Source organism: Gadus chalcogrammus, chromosome 4 (genome assembly GCF_026213295.1).
Source record: "Gadus chalcogrammus isolate NIFS_2021 chromosome 4, NIFS_Gcha_1.0, whole genome shotgun sequence".
Lineage (NCBI taxonomy): Eukaryota > Metazoa > Chordata > Actinopteri > Gadiformes > Gadidae > Gadus > Gadus chalcogrammus.
Window position 1 is genome coordinate 25,238,739 of NC_079415.1, and position 14,773 is coordinate 25,253,511.

Consider the following 14,773-nt stretch of genomic DNA (forward strand, 5'->3'; position numbering starts at 1 on the left):
GATTGTGGCCCCTATCCGCTGGGGCATTGAGACCGAGGTCAGGAGGACTCTCCAGCAGGATCCAGGACCTGGAACGGGCCCATCGGATCGTCTTTTTGATCACCAGAAGGTGAGGTCCAAAGTATTACAGTGGGGCACTCTTCATGCCTGGCCTCCCGCTGCGGGTGGAATCCCGAAAGCTGGCCCCTCGCTATGTAGGCCCCTTCAAGGTGGTCCGAAGAATTAATCCTGTGTGTTACCGCCGCCCAGTTGCCTCGCTCCCTTAAAATAAACCCCACCTTCCATGTGTCCCTATTACGGCCCTGTATTCACTTCCCCTCTGGCCCCTGCCCCTGAACAACCCCCCCCCCCCGTGTTATTGAGCCCAACCCCTTCACCGTCCGCCGTATTGTGGATTTCCCGTCAGGTTTCGTTGCGGTTGCAGTGAGTGCACATGATTGACGGATGGATACGGCCCAGAGGAACGTTTCCTGGTTTCCAGCACAGCACGGACGTTCTCAGATACAGAGACCTCCGTAAGTATTCATGCTGCTCACACCGGACCGCCCTAGAGCGTTCCTAGGGTAAAGGGTCCTGTCATGGTTTTGAATAATTTTTTGCACTTTGGACTTTGGCGGCATCAGTTGCCGTACATGTGTTATTTAAGTATTTTCTTTTCCTCGTTGCTTTGCCATTAGCCCTGTCACCTGTGTCTTGTTGCTCAGGTCACGATGACCAACAAGTCATGTATTAAGCCCCTCTTTGCCTAGTTCAGTGCTTAGTCCCTTTGATGTGCCACGTTCGGACTCTGACTGAAGCTAAAGTCTTGTATTTGAACCTATTACTGATCCCCTGTGTTTGTGACCGCTTGCCTGCCCTCTGTGATTACCCACTTGGATTGCCCAGTTGGTATGACGAAGTATATACTTGGCGAGATCGTATATACTATAGTTTATTTACTATAGTAACTATAGAATTTCTGTAGTATACTATAGTTTACTGTAGTAAAACTACTATAGTAAGGTTAAAAAAAACTACAATATTTACTATAGTGTGGTGGTTAACATAATTCACCCACGGAACTATTGGGTGTGGGGGAGCGTGTTTAGCACGGACCCCTTTTGGCAGACGGAACGACCGTCCAGTTCAGTCCGGTTTGGACTTTCCGAGATGTACGTTTTATTGTGTTTGTTCATTAAAACTTAGTGCTGGATACTCCGCCTCCGACTCCCGGCACTACACTGGTGACCCGACGTAGGTCTCTGCTGAAGCTTCAGGGACCACAACGAACATGGCGAATAATGCTTTATTAAGTTGCCGGAATGTTCTGGGAGTTTTTCACCGAGTGGTCGTGTTCGCGCAGACGGAGGCGCAGTTCGCAATCCGTGACATCACGGACGACACCACACGCTACCACGTCGTGTTCAGGCGCTGGGGAGAGATCCACTGCCGACCCGCGTCGGCGAATTTTCTAGCGAATCCCCCGGACCACGGCAAGTACCGGGACCTCAAAGCCTTCCCATTGAAGACTTTGGCTGTCGCAGTAAGAGCGAGGCCCACGGTTGTTGGCTATTGCCGGCCTCGGGGCCAGCAAAACCCTCTGGATATGGAGATGATGCTCAAACCTGCTGGGGTGCGTAAGGACCTAACTTCCTATTCATGAGAAGCTATTCCCTCCACACAATGACACTGGAGGTCCGGACGGCGCCGCCGGGCCCGAGGATTACTGAGCCATGGCGTTGGCGGAAGGAAGCCAACCGTTATTTCTCTGGCTGTCAGAGTTTCGCACCCGAACGTGCTTAGCCACCAAGACACGCAGTCAGTTAGTGCCTAGCCACGGAGAGTGTCAGGCTCTAACCAAAAGCGGCCCCAGTGGCGCCGTGAGCAGTGCCAGCAATGGTATGTGCTATTTTAAGCGCGTTTCGGCGCTAAGGCAAGAGGTTGGCCGCCCCCGTGTAACTTAAACGACGGGAACACGCCAAGGCTGCGCTCAATTAGTGGCCGGTAAGTGCAGGCACGTCAACCGGCTATTGTTCATCAGGGACTACTCTCTCCCGGTCACGAGTTTTTTGCGACACGGCGCTTCAGAATCATCATCATAATCACAGTTTCCCTCTTTGGCGCTTTAATGGCCTGGGCGCTCAGCTAGCCACTTGTCTAGCACTCGATGAAGTTCGCTTTTTCATCATGTCTCCTAATATGTTGGGCGGTTATCCACGAGTCCTTCTGTCTTATCCAAACTGTCTTGGACGCTCGGCGATCGAAGAGCACATGTTTGGCAAGCAGAGTTATCATCAGGCACGACAGGCCATATACTTCACTGTGGGGTGACCCGAGGTCACGTATTGGGACGTTTGGTAATTTGACGCAATCTTTCGTTCGATAACTTGGAAAGCTCCCGTCCAGAGATAGATGTTTCATCGTGATTTTGGGAGTCTGTTTTGCTGATCGTCGTACTCTGACTAGGTGCATTCTTCCTCTCAAATCCCCCTATCACCATCTTCCTGAGGAAACATGCCAGATGACTTCAACCTTTTTTCAGTTCACCTTTCAAAAGATGCCATGCTTGTATACTATACAAAAGAACGCGATCGTACGCACATTGTTAGAAATGGTATCCGGGTGTCCAGTTGTATTCGCTTGTCCATGAGGATGTGTTTGAGTTCATTCCATTTCTCGAAGGCGGAGCTCATTCTTGTGTGAAGGAAGGAACTGGTTGTTATCTGAATTTGTGATAGTATATCCGAGGTATTTAAATTGTCCTGACATTCTTGATCTGCTTATCTCCCACAGACACTATGCTTCCTTTTCCATCAAGAGGCTACATCAGCATTAAACACCATTGTCTCGGTCTTGTCATAGGACCATTCTGTAGCCCAAGGCGCCTTGAACGTTTTATCATAGATGGTCAATATCTGCTGCAGTTCATCAACAGAATTGCAAATATACCCTGGTCATCGGCATACAGTAGCTCAGTGATGTTGCTGTTTCCATTGGGCTGTTCTTTGCCTCCGGCAGCTCCCTTGGTGATACTTCATTTGGAATGTTATACTCTATATGAAGCCTGTTTCCGGGATACGTTGTTTGTACTTCTTTCCGTGCAGCTCTTACCACAAGTCCATATAGATGTAAATAATGGCGGGGACTCAAGAGCCCCTTGGCGACATCCAACGACAGTTTCAAAGAAATCCTTTCCACCTTAATACATGCCTTTGTGCCTGTGTGTAGAGGGCTCGGGAGTATAGCTGTTAGTTTAGGACATCTTAAAGCGGATGTCAAGGCAGCGAAATAAAGCATCTCGCGGAATCCAGTCGTACGCAGCTTTGAGGTCTATAAACGCCATAAACAGGGAGCTTTTGATTTCTTTGAGAGTTCAAGATATACGTCGTAGAATAAATATGGCGTCAGAGGTTGATCTGTTGGCCGAAAATCCATATTGCGTTGGTAGAAGGATTTTCTCCGTATGTCTTCCCCTGATCCTATTAATGACGACACCAGATACACCCTTTGATAGAGTCGCAGTTATAATGCTTATCCTCTGTAGTTTTCGGGTAACGATCTCAGCCCTCTCTTGTATAAACAAGTTATGGATGCTTCCAACCATTTCTTAAGGACCATTAAACACGACCAATCTTACGCAGTGTAGAAGTGTGATGTACTTAAAATAATGATTCATGATGTTGTTGTATTCAGTTGTTCAGAGTGTATATTGTCGGACCCCTGGCACCTGCCATTCTTCAATTTTGCTATATTAGCCTTGATTTCTGAGCAGTCTGGCGGGCTGTCGTTGATGACAGGAAGGCCATCTGGTGGTAGCAGATGAGGATAATCATCCGGCTGTTCTAGTTCCGGCTGTGGGTTGTAAGAGCGGGCTCCAAAGTGTTCAGAGAAGTGTCCCTCCAATTTTTTGGTCGGTATCATCAGTCTTTTCACTCGTGATAGTGATGTATATCTTTTCATTAGCCTAAACTCCTCCTCTGTGTCACGCTGTTCACTAGCATAATTAAGTTGATTAGCCTTGGATGTAAAATAGTCATTTTTCAGCTTGGTGCGAGCTTTCCTGGCATCGTAAGACAATGCCTTCTTCTTCACTGGATCTTTCTCTTTATGGTATTGCTTCAACAGATCCTGGTACTCTTTATTCGCCCATGGTTTTATCAGCTCATTTCTTGCCCTCATTGGAATGGTTTCTGTTGACGCCTGTTGTATTACACTTGTTAGTAGTTCTTCAGCTTCGTCAGGCGTCTGAGGACTTTGATTAGGCAGTAGCATAGAGTCAAGTGCGCCACTATACAAGTCCTGTATGGATCGATCATCTCTCAATCGGCGCAGATCAGGATGTTTTTTATCCGGCTGTGTTTTGCGAGAGGTCTTCTTTAATGTTTTCCTCGTACGGAACAATGCGTCCATTACTACAATGCAATGATCTGACTCAAATGGCAGACTTTGCATGGGGTATGATCTGCAGTTGGTAGTTGCATGCTTCACATACCATTCATTAGCAATGATGTAGTCCAGCCTGCGTTTATAACCAAGATTTGAATGAAAGGACCATCTGTGCTCGTCAGTTCTTGTCGTGAACATGGTATTCAGGATAGATAGCGAGTTCTCTTCTGCTATTTCAATGAGCTTGGTTCCATTGAAGCTCGTTGGATTCTCATCATGATGAGGACCAATGCTTTTCCAGTTCTCGGGTTCACAGTCATAGCCAATAGTTGCATTAAAGTCTCCAGCAACAATAATCTTAAAGGAAGGATGGGTTTTCTTCATATCTTGTATTGCTTTGTTAAGCCTGCGATAGAAGTTTTCCTTTGTGCTGGTGGCATGCTCTTCAGTGGGACAATAGCAACTATAGATTGCAAGTTTTATTCCATGGACTTTTACTCTTCAGGGCTCCAGACTAACATTTTGCATTGGTTGCACTGGTGCGCCTAACTTATTTTTTTTAGGTGCACCAGCAGAAATTTAGGTGCACCCAAATTTTTCATTGCGTCGCCTTTAACGCCAAAAGGATTTTTTAACAACAATAAGGTGTACAGAAATACTTTATTTTAAGCCCAATTATAAGCTATATATAAAAAAAACTCACATAGCCTATGCATATTTTCGCCTTTGCTAATTATGCATTATGTCAGCACTTTGAAGTGAGCTATAGACCGAATTTCACATAAGTTCAGGCACTGACTGATGAACATACTTACTGTTGTACAGACTACTTGTGCACAAGGAACCATGATTTTACTGAATAGAATTTGAGAAAATGTCTTTTGAAAAACTCACATATGCATTTTTTGGCTTTTGCAAATTGCATTATCAGCACTTTGAAGTGAGCTATAGACCGAATTTTGAGAAAATGTCATTTAAAAAACTCACATATGCATATTCTGCTGGCCAATGGAGTCGAACGTCCGCACTGGCGGCCAACTTGCCACAGCCAGCTGCTGTTGGTAGTGGTAGGCCTACATGTACATGTACTTTTTAAATAACCATAACTTGCTAAATTTTCAAACGGTTTGTTTTGTTATAAACGTCAGAGATGTAGTTACGGCACTGCATACTTGATACTGATGAACAATTATGTTAGATTAAAAAAAAATTGAATAATGTTCTAAAATAGGTACAATATTATAACCACGTTAATAACGTTTGTAAGAAACCAAACCGTTGGTAAACCGGTTGAAAATTTAGCAAGTTATCGTTATTTAAAAAGTACATGTACCACTACCAACACAATGTTATGGGTGAGCAGCTGACTGGCAGGATGGCCGTAAGTGCGGACATTCTAGACGCCGCCGTAAGACATTTCTATATACTACAGACGTAGGTGAAGGGTTTTATTTTGAAAACGATGCGAGATACCACCCAAAGGCTGTTTAGAGTAAAGGCGCACAAAGATTCTGTGTGATAGACAGCTGGCTTAACCGCGGATTAACGAATGGCGGCTCACTTGACCGCAGTTTACCAACGTCCGCAGCTGTCTTCTTCTTTAATGTATCTCCTATTACACCAATAAATTGGGCACATGCCGTATCATTGCTGTAGGTCGGGTTGACGTTTAATCCATTTTTCTTCATCAAAATAATCTCTGATTTAAATGTCGTGAACGGCATTTCCTCCTTTGCAATGTTGTATGCAACATTACATTTTATGATAATTTCGGATTCCTCCGAGGACCTGATTACTACTGCCTGCCTCTGAAATGCAGCTGGGAGAGGGGCCACTTTATCCACCACATTTGTCACGGAATATTGTGTGCTTTCTGGACATTTTTTAACGTTTCGATGCGAAACGACTTTGCCTCGCCTACTATTACCTGCCATATTCTGACCGCACTCCCGACAGTAAATGCAGTGCATTGCATTCCGTCCTTTGTCGTATCTCAGCCAGGGAAATTGTGTCAACCAGTCATGTCTGAAAGAGTACATTTTGGGCTTTTTAATTTGAGTCTCGGGGCCGGGCTCAATCTCAGACTCGGTTGTCTCCTCTGGTTCCGAATCTATAATGCTATCGCCGAAGGACCGGGGCCAGTTGGCATCTTCCCAGGGACCGTCGCCGGTGTCTTGGCTGGATTTCTTTATAAAAAAGCTTTCAATGTTTCTACCTCTCTTAATTTTCACTCGTTTTGTCGTGTTTAATTTATTTATTTTATTTTTGAGACTCCAGCGACCTCGTTGACCCCGGGACCTCCGAGGTGGTGGACGGTGCCGACGTGCCTGCTGCTTCCCCTGCCTCGGCCCCTGTCATCCGCTCGAGACGGGGTCGGGTCGTCGCCCCTTCCCGTCACAAGGACTTTGACTATGGGTGAATTTTGGGGGGGCTTGTGTGGTGGTTAACATAATTCACCCACGGAACTATGGGTGGGGGGCGTGTTTAGCACAGACTCTTTTGGCAGACGGAACGACCGTTCAGTTCAGTCCGGTTTGACTTTCCGAATGTACGTTTTTTGTGTTGTGTTCATTAAAACTTAGTGCTGGATACTCCGCCTCCGACTACCGTCTCTCGGCACTACAATAGTATATATAGGGTATACTATAGTTTATTTACAATAGTAAACTATAGAATTTTTTCATGTGGGATGGCCGCCCGCACCGCTCATCTGAATGTTAGAGAGAGACAGAGATATTATCGATTTTAGGCTCCGATCCTTATTTGTTATCCTGTTTTTTTTTTGTCCATTAGTATGCTTGCCTCAAATCAATCTTCATGACATATATATTTATTTAGTCCACAACCCCTCCCCATACAGTGGAGATATTTGAAAGCGTTCAAGAGCACTGATGCCTATGCTGTGGCTGGATGGGTGAAGGACGCTAAAGTGAGGCACTTGGCCACCAATAATGTTTATCTGATAAGGGCAAAGTTAAGTAGGCCTACTATATATTTGTGACTTCTTGTGAACAGTTTGTGGTGGGTTAATATCATTGATCGTTCATTGTCTGACATCAGACATCATTGAAATCAGTCATCAAATCATAGACGATAATTTTGCCGGAGACGCTTAGGACAAGTTTTCTTCAAGATTAATTTTGTACCCACAACAAAACCCGATTTGAATTATTATGGATTATTTTGGACAATGAATGAGGTATTAATACCAATACCCTTTGGCTGGGACGATGTCAACATTGGGTATATGGAGCAGAACACAGTGAGTCATATGTCAATGTTTTTTGTATGCATTTTATTAATTAGTAAGCTACATGGATATGCCATCTTTCAGAACCTTTCATTACCTGCACGAAAGAGAATAAAAGAGCGCATCCTCATTGTTTGATTGTGGTCGTAGGTGTTGTTGTTGGTGCCGAGTTACCACTGAAATCAGTGGGTCAGTGGGTGGGATCGGTCGTCAAGGTGGCGGCGCAAAGCTACAGTGACGTCACGTGAACCTTATGAATACAACTTTGATAAGTCTAAACGTATAGGCAACCTGGTCTCACAGGAAACAGGAATTTCCAGGATGCCACGAATATTGTGCCAATGCAAGTTAATGACACTCAGTTAATGACACACATAATACATATACATATACATATATATATATATATATATATATATATATATATATATATATATATATATATATATATACACATATACATACATACATATACGGAGACCACCAGACCTCCTTGAAGCAACGAGATAATTAAATATATAAGATCTGCTGCAAAACTTGGAGTATCCATAATACAAAGCCCTTTTTTGGATTTGTGAACCATCACTATGGTAGAGCTAAGAAGGTTATACGAGCACTTCAGTCCAATCTTACCAACGAACGACGTAGGCCTACCATTTAAGAGATTCGTAGCAAAGAACGTTTCGGGAAACATGCGAGATGTTAAGGTAGAACAGTGTGTGTGTGTGTGTGTGTGTGGTGTGTGTGTGTGTGTGTGTGTGTGTGTGTGTGTGTGTGTTGTGTGTGTGTGTGTGTGTGTGTGTGTGTGTGTGTGGTGTGTATGTGTGTGTGAACCCCATGTGCTTTCCTCCACTCGGCTTTTGGCCCTTCCAGATAATGAGATTGATGTCTGCTGCAGCTACCGGGGAGGAGCTAGAGAGGGACAGGTACAGAGAGAGACAGATATAAGGGGGGACACGTAGAGGGAGACAAAGCAAAGGGGACACACAGCAGGAGCGCATAACAATAAGTTTGATTTATTTGTTAAGCTGTCAAAGGGAAAAGCCAAAACTCCCCCCATGATGGGAATAGTAGTTAAGTCAGTTAGTATATAGTAGCAGTGTTCATGTGTTTTAGTAGCCTACTGCTTTATAAAGATTAAAAAACGCTTAACTTACTATCCACTGGGTGGCAGTATTGGCTTGTGCATTTAAAGACAACTCACCTTGCTGCTTTCGTGTTATTGGGAATTCCATCGCTCAACGTTACCTGTGAAAAAATAACTTTTCACTTAGTCTTTTTGAAGCCGCCTTAAAGTTAGGAGTCTAACTTATGGAGTCTTAACTTTATGTATTGATGGAAATACCTAGGTCTATAGACCTCAGTGTTTTGTAGGCTTTTCCAATGGCAGCATGTGTGATATGATCAATTATTGTTGGGATATCATTTGGATGTCATTTGAACAGATATAACGTCAATAAGTAAATTTGATCAATGGCAGCTGTTCCTAACATTGAGATTCAAAGCCACGAGAGCCATATATTGTATGGTTGTTAGCAGAAAAAGTTTGATCCCATTGAAAACAGTGAAGTATAATTATAGACGGGCTGATACAATCGATTGGTTTGATCACACACACTTAGTGAGCGGTCCTTGGGAACACAGGGCCAGCTGCATAAAGGAACCAGAGTGAAAAACAAAAACGATTAGACACTAAATGCATCAGTGTGAGAACCATGTCTCTATCTGATGCTTTATCACTTGGCTGCATCTAAAACTATTCACTTCATACACTTCATTTTTTTGTTCTAGACAGGTACAACAAATGAGTACAAGTATATGCACCCATTCTGAGCCGTTACCATTTGATATTTAACACAATACTTCACATCCCACTCCACAGCAGATATTCAGCTTTTTACTCCCAGTTCATTTAAGCATACCCCTGAAATCACTCAATAGGTTTGACTTTAGAGCAGGGGTCTCAAACTCAACCTACCTGTGGGCCGCTAGAGGTAGAGTCTGGGTCAGGCTGGGCTGCATCAATTATTCAACAGAAAAAAGGAGCACAACTGACCCAATCTAAGTTAATGATTGGGCTATCATTAGATCATGTTGGCTATGGTATCGCTGACAACACGGGACATTTCATAGCGGTTGGTGGAAACCGGGACATTTTAGCGTCCTTTGGCTTTTGGCGGGACTCAGGACACGCAACTCAAAATTGGGACTGTCCCGGCAAAACCGGGACATCTGGTCACCCTATCACAAGCGATAAAAAAGCGTGGCAAGCCACTCAGCAAAAAGGTGCGTGCCACACTAACACTAAACTTTGATGCAAAGTAGGGGGCCACAAAATATCATCCCGCGGGCCTCAATTGGCCCCCGGGCCGCGAGTTTGAGAGCCCTGCTTTAGAGGGTTTGTCGTGTTAGCAATCGGATTTTCCAACTTTAGCCCCATCTTTCTATTACGACTACGATGAGCTCATGAGGGTTGAGAGGTCATGAGTATATACACCTGCTTTTGATACTTCAGGTTCTGTGTCAGGTACAGAACAAACGCTTCGACATTAACCACCACCACGGCTGTCCCTGCAGGGTTGCTGTTGGACTTTCAAAAGAAATAGCACACTTTTGCCTTCCCTGTGTGCGAGCAAGGTCATGTGCAGACACCAAACCGAAGGCCATGGACACCTCCTGGAGATTATAACACAGTAATGTTGTGTTCACATTTTCCCCAAACACTGATTACGGCTCATTCTAGCAGTAACAATCCCAGCCGAGGAGAGAGCGAGAGAGAGAGCGAGATTCACACAAATCTCAGAAGATACTGTTGCTTTCTCTGATGAAGGTAAAGCTTTTGGTAGGGCACTGAGAAGAGGCTGAGCTTAACTTGAGTCCCTTTGCTGCTATTCAAAAGTTAGACAAACATCTTTGTTTAAAGGGTAAGTCAGGTACTTTGCTTGTTTAAACCTGCGGTCGAGCCTCGATATCCAGCGACAGAGGAAAGGAACCACCCCTGGATAGGGTCTTGGTCATCATTCTCCGTCCGTCCGTTGCCCCGGAGCTGTCGTTTTAAGGGTGGGGGTGGGAGGTAGTGTGGGGCTGCAGCCATGTTGCGTAGGCTGGTCTGGTTGATGATGGTCCTGGGGACCGGCGGCATGGCTAGGGCCTGTCCGGACGAAGACATGCCCAGGGAGCTGGTCCTGGCTCTGTTCAAGGACTGGGTGCTGGGGCGGATGGGGCTGGAGGCCCCGCCAGTGGCCCCTGCGTTACCCCCGGGCTGGAAGGGACCCAGGCGGCGGCCAGGGAGGTCTAGCAGCGCGGCGGTGGCTGAGGAAGACCACAAGCAGGACCTGGATGTCTCCCAAGTCATTGTGTTCCCCAGCTCCGGTAAGACAACAGTAAAGTTTTTTCCACAAATCCAGCCTGAGTGGGTTGTTAGAAGGTCTCAATAGATAGCACGCATAGGCCTGTGATTTAACATTTATTTATTTCTCCTTGGAATCATGATGCTTTCAAGCCTCTTGTCTCAAAGGAAAACGTAATCTAGCTAATACTCATTGTACGTGTGTTGTTCGTTGCAAATGTACAAATACCATAGAAAGAGTAAATGTTGATTTAGCTAAGGACATGGTTACCCGTGGCTACATTTGATTTCAAAACATTGGGACAAAAGGCAGCGCTTTAACGCATCGATTGTTAATTAAGACGTTTGTTTGGTTGTCAATTAAATAGATCTTATTTAAAAGACGACTAAAACACCCTTCTCCATTGCATATGATTCATTTGGCAGACTCGCCGTGCGGCAGAACTGAGGTGAGGGATGCTGAAACGGCCACCTTCCACTCGTATCATTTCCAACCGTCCGTCAACCCCCAGGAGCTCTTGATCACTTCGGCTCACTTCTGGTTCTATGCCGGACCGGAGTCCAACTCCTCCAGCCCGCTCTACATTCTGAACTCAGGGCAACACCCAGACCACTTGGCCGCCGTTGCTCTTGCATTGACCAGCTCGGACGGCTGGGCCACGTATGATCTGGACGATCACCACCGGCCAGCCAAGGTTTACTCTGGGCCGCTTACGCTGGAGGTGCGCTGTACCAACCGCCTACCCCTCATCGAAGACCCGGATAAAACTCCTTTCCTTCATCTCCGTGCTCGCCGGCGGGTTTCCGGTCGTTGGCCACGCCACGCGATCCCGTGGTCCCAGTCCGCCGCGGACCTGTTGCAGCGGCCTCTCAGCAGCAGCCGGAGTCTCGAGACTGTTGGCGGGACGCAGTGGAAATCAGCTTTGATGAACTGGGCTGGGGAAACTGGATCGTCCACCCCAAGGTAGTGACTTTCAGCTATTGCCACGGTAACTGCTCCGCCCCCGACCGTGGCACCGCCCTGCTGGGGATCAAGCAGTGCTGCGCCCCAGTCCCGGAGTCCATGAGGTCCTTGAGGATCACGACCACTTCGGACGGCGGGTACTCGTTCATGTACGAGACTCTGCCCAACATCATACCTGAAGAGTGCAGCTGTTTCTAAACAGACTAGGCAGAAAACTAAAATGAAATAGGCCGTGCAGTAGTAGACTACTATTGGGAAATCAGTGTGGGCTAATGCTTCATCCCCTCCCAGCTGAAACTTTATAGCTCACTTATTACACACTTGAAAACTGTTCTTGTCGCTCGTCCTTCCCACATTTCTGCAATGATGCTTTGCTACAATATGCTTGTATGTTATGTATGCAAAAATAAAACACTGAAACTGAATATTTTGTCTGAGCAACCTTGGGGGCAGGGAAGGCAGACCTTCGGACGACATACCACTTCACAGCCCTTTTACTTCGTCAAGCTGTCCATTTTAATCAAATACATGTCTGACAACTGCACTTCATGGCCTTCATCATGCCCATCTACCTCTGCATATCTTGCCAAAAGGTATTGGTCTGTCATTTGGTTGTTCTGTTAACCTTGCCCTCTTAAAAGCAACACCAACAATAGATATTAGTCAATGCCACCATGAGAAGGTCTGTCAAGTCAGACATTAAGGAAACCTCAACTTTGATTGCTCAAAGTGTTGCAAATAATGTTTGTGTTTGGGACAACAGACACTTTCAAACACAAATCAAATGCATTCAAATGCATTTATTAACTGGCCGTTAGAAAGTTACAAAAAAACAATTACAAAGCCAAACCATATTAAAAGGGAATGTTGTACCATGTGTAAAGTATTCTTTAGTCAAAAAAATAAAAAAATAAACTGTTGACAACTTTACAATACACAAACCAGCTCAAGTTCATCACATTCCAGACAACTAAAAGTCTTATTCCCAGCAGGCCTCGACAGCAAGACTCCATCAGGTGGACAACCAGATAAGCTACAACGTTGGGGTTTTAAAATGCCCATCAACATGAAGTCAGATGGAATCTGCACATAGGCTGTTATGGGGGTAAAGACTGCAAGACAAACGGGTTAAACCATCAGGAACCATTTGTATAACACATACACACACACACACACACACTTGACTTAAACCTGCGAAAGCCAGCATCGAACCAGAAAACGTTAAAGTGCCACAATTTCTTCTCAGAAAAGTAGGTAATTACCAAAAGCAAAACAAAAAATAAGACTTAAAGCTCAACAGTCAAAGGCCAACATTTGCAATAGTATGGTCTTGTCAACTCGAACAAAACACTGTCCAGTCATTGTAGAAATAGTTTCAAGCTTTTCCCAGGTAAACATCTTAAATTTGAGTTTCTGCGTAATACAAGGAGTGGCTTACGAATCCACACACGCATATTGGGTTGAAATGTAAAGTGGTGACAGAATATAACTCATCAACTGTCACCCACACAAAATCCCCACCAACCCACACATTTGAAAGGGAGGAGAACAAAAGAGCAGAACCTTGAACCCCTTTCAAAAAACAAAACTTAACGAACAAGGCAGGGGACCCCCATAGCGGTGCCAGCGGTACAGAAGATGACCCTGGCTTCAACATGCAAGCAGAGACCGTGCTCTCACCACAACACTCCTGAGACAACAACGGTTTCTTTGGATTGTATTTGTTGTTTGGGCCTTTAATACAGAAACACACATTTCCCTCTCCCTCTCACACATTTCCCTCTCCCTCTCACAAACATAAACACCTCTCCCTCACTCACACTTTGGTTTTCCCGGCTTGTTCGACATTTCTCCCCTCTATGGATGCGTCCTTCCGTTCGGGGCCCGTGGGAAGCCGGCTCAGGCATGGACTCCTGGAAAAAAACAGATCATCCATTAGGACGGCAGGTATTGTGCGATTATGCGATTAATTTGATCCAGAAACATAATTATTGTAATAACCTGTGTTCACAGTGTGCAACCCTTTCAATAGGGAATGAGGTAGGTATATCCCCCTTACCGGCCACCATAGCTTCTTTAAGGTAATTGGAGGGGGGGGGGGGGGGAGACCGTTGGTCGTGATTTGCAAACGGCCTTTAAATGCTACTCACTGCACCAATGATCATCAGCAACTCAAGATGTAAATATCCCAAGCGCTACCTTTCTCTCCACCCTCGGCGCGCCTCTCCTCGGCGAGGTTGTGCCGGTTCTGCACGGCCGCTGTGGGGTCCGGTCCCCCGCTGCCCCCTGGCCCACCAGGTCCAGCTGCAGCTGGGCCTGCCTTATGTGCCGCCGCAGCCGCTCCAGCTCCTGGCCACCACCGCCACCCTCCACCCCGGGACTCTCCCGCCCAGAGTCCGCCAGCGGCAGGAGCCCAGTCCCGGCCTCCTCCTTGGGCCGGTCATGCTTCACCGTGGCGTGGTAGCCTGGGGGCGCCGAGGCTCCTCCTCCTCCTCCTCCTCCTCGGGCTGGCCTGGTTCGGGACGCCAGGGTGGCCCTGCGGCGGAAGGTGTCGCGGAGACCGCCAACGCCGAGGTGCACCATCTCCAGGAGCGTGAGGAGCAGGCAGAGAAAGGACACCACGTACATAATCAGCAGGAAGATGGTCTTCTCGGTGGGCCGTGACACATAGCAGTCAACCGTGTGGGGGCAGGGCAGACGCGTGCACACGTAGTCCGGCGCAACGCGGAAGCCGTACAGGAGGAACTGGCCGTAGAGGAAGGCCATCTCGAAGGCAGCGCGGGTCAGCAGCTGGCAGGCATAGACCTTCATCAGGCCGTCCGCCTGGATCTGACGCCGGCCGTCG

The 14,773-nt window shown here is 46.3% G+C and overlaps 2 pseudogenes; one reads left to right on the forward strand and one right to left on the reverse strand.

Annotated features, from left to right (window-relative positions):
- Positions 1-10,177: 10,177 nt before the first annotated feature.
- LOC130380371 (inhibin alpha chain-like) lies at positions 10,178-12,131 on the forward strand (annotated as a pseudogene).
- A 612-nt stretch (positions 12,132-12,743) lies between these two features.
- On the reverse strand, positions 12,744-14,772 carry LOC130380944 (gap junction gamma-1 protein-like; annotated as a pseudogene).
- Position 14,773: the final 1 nt, after the last annotated feature.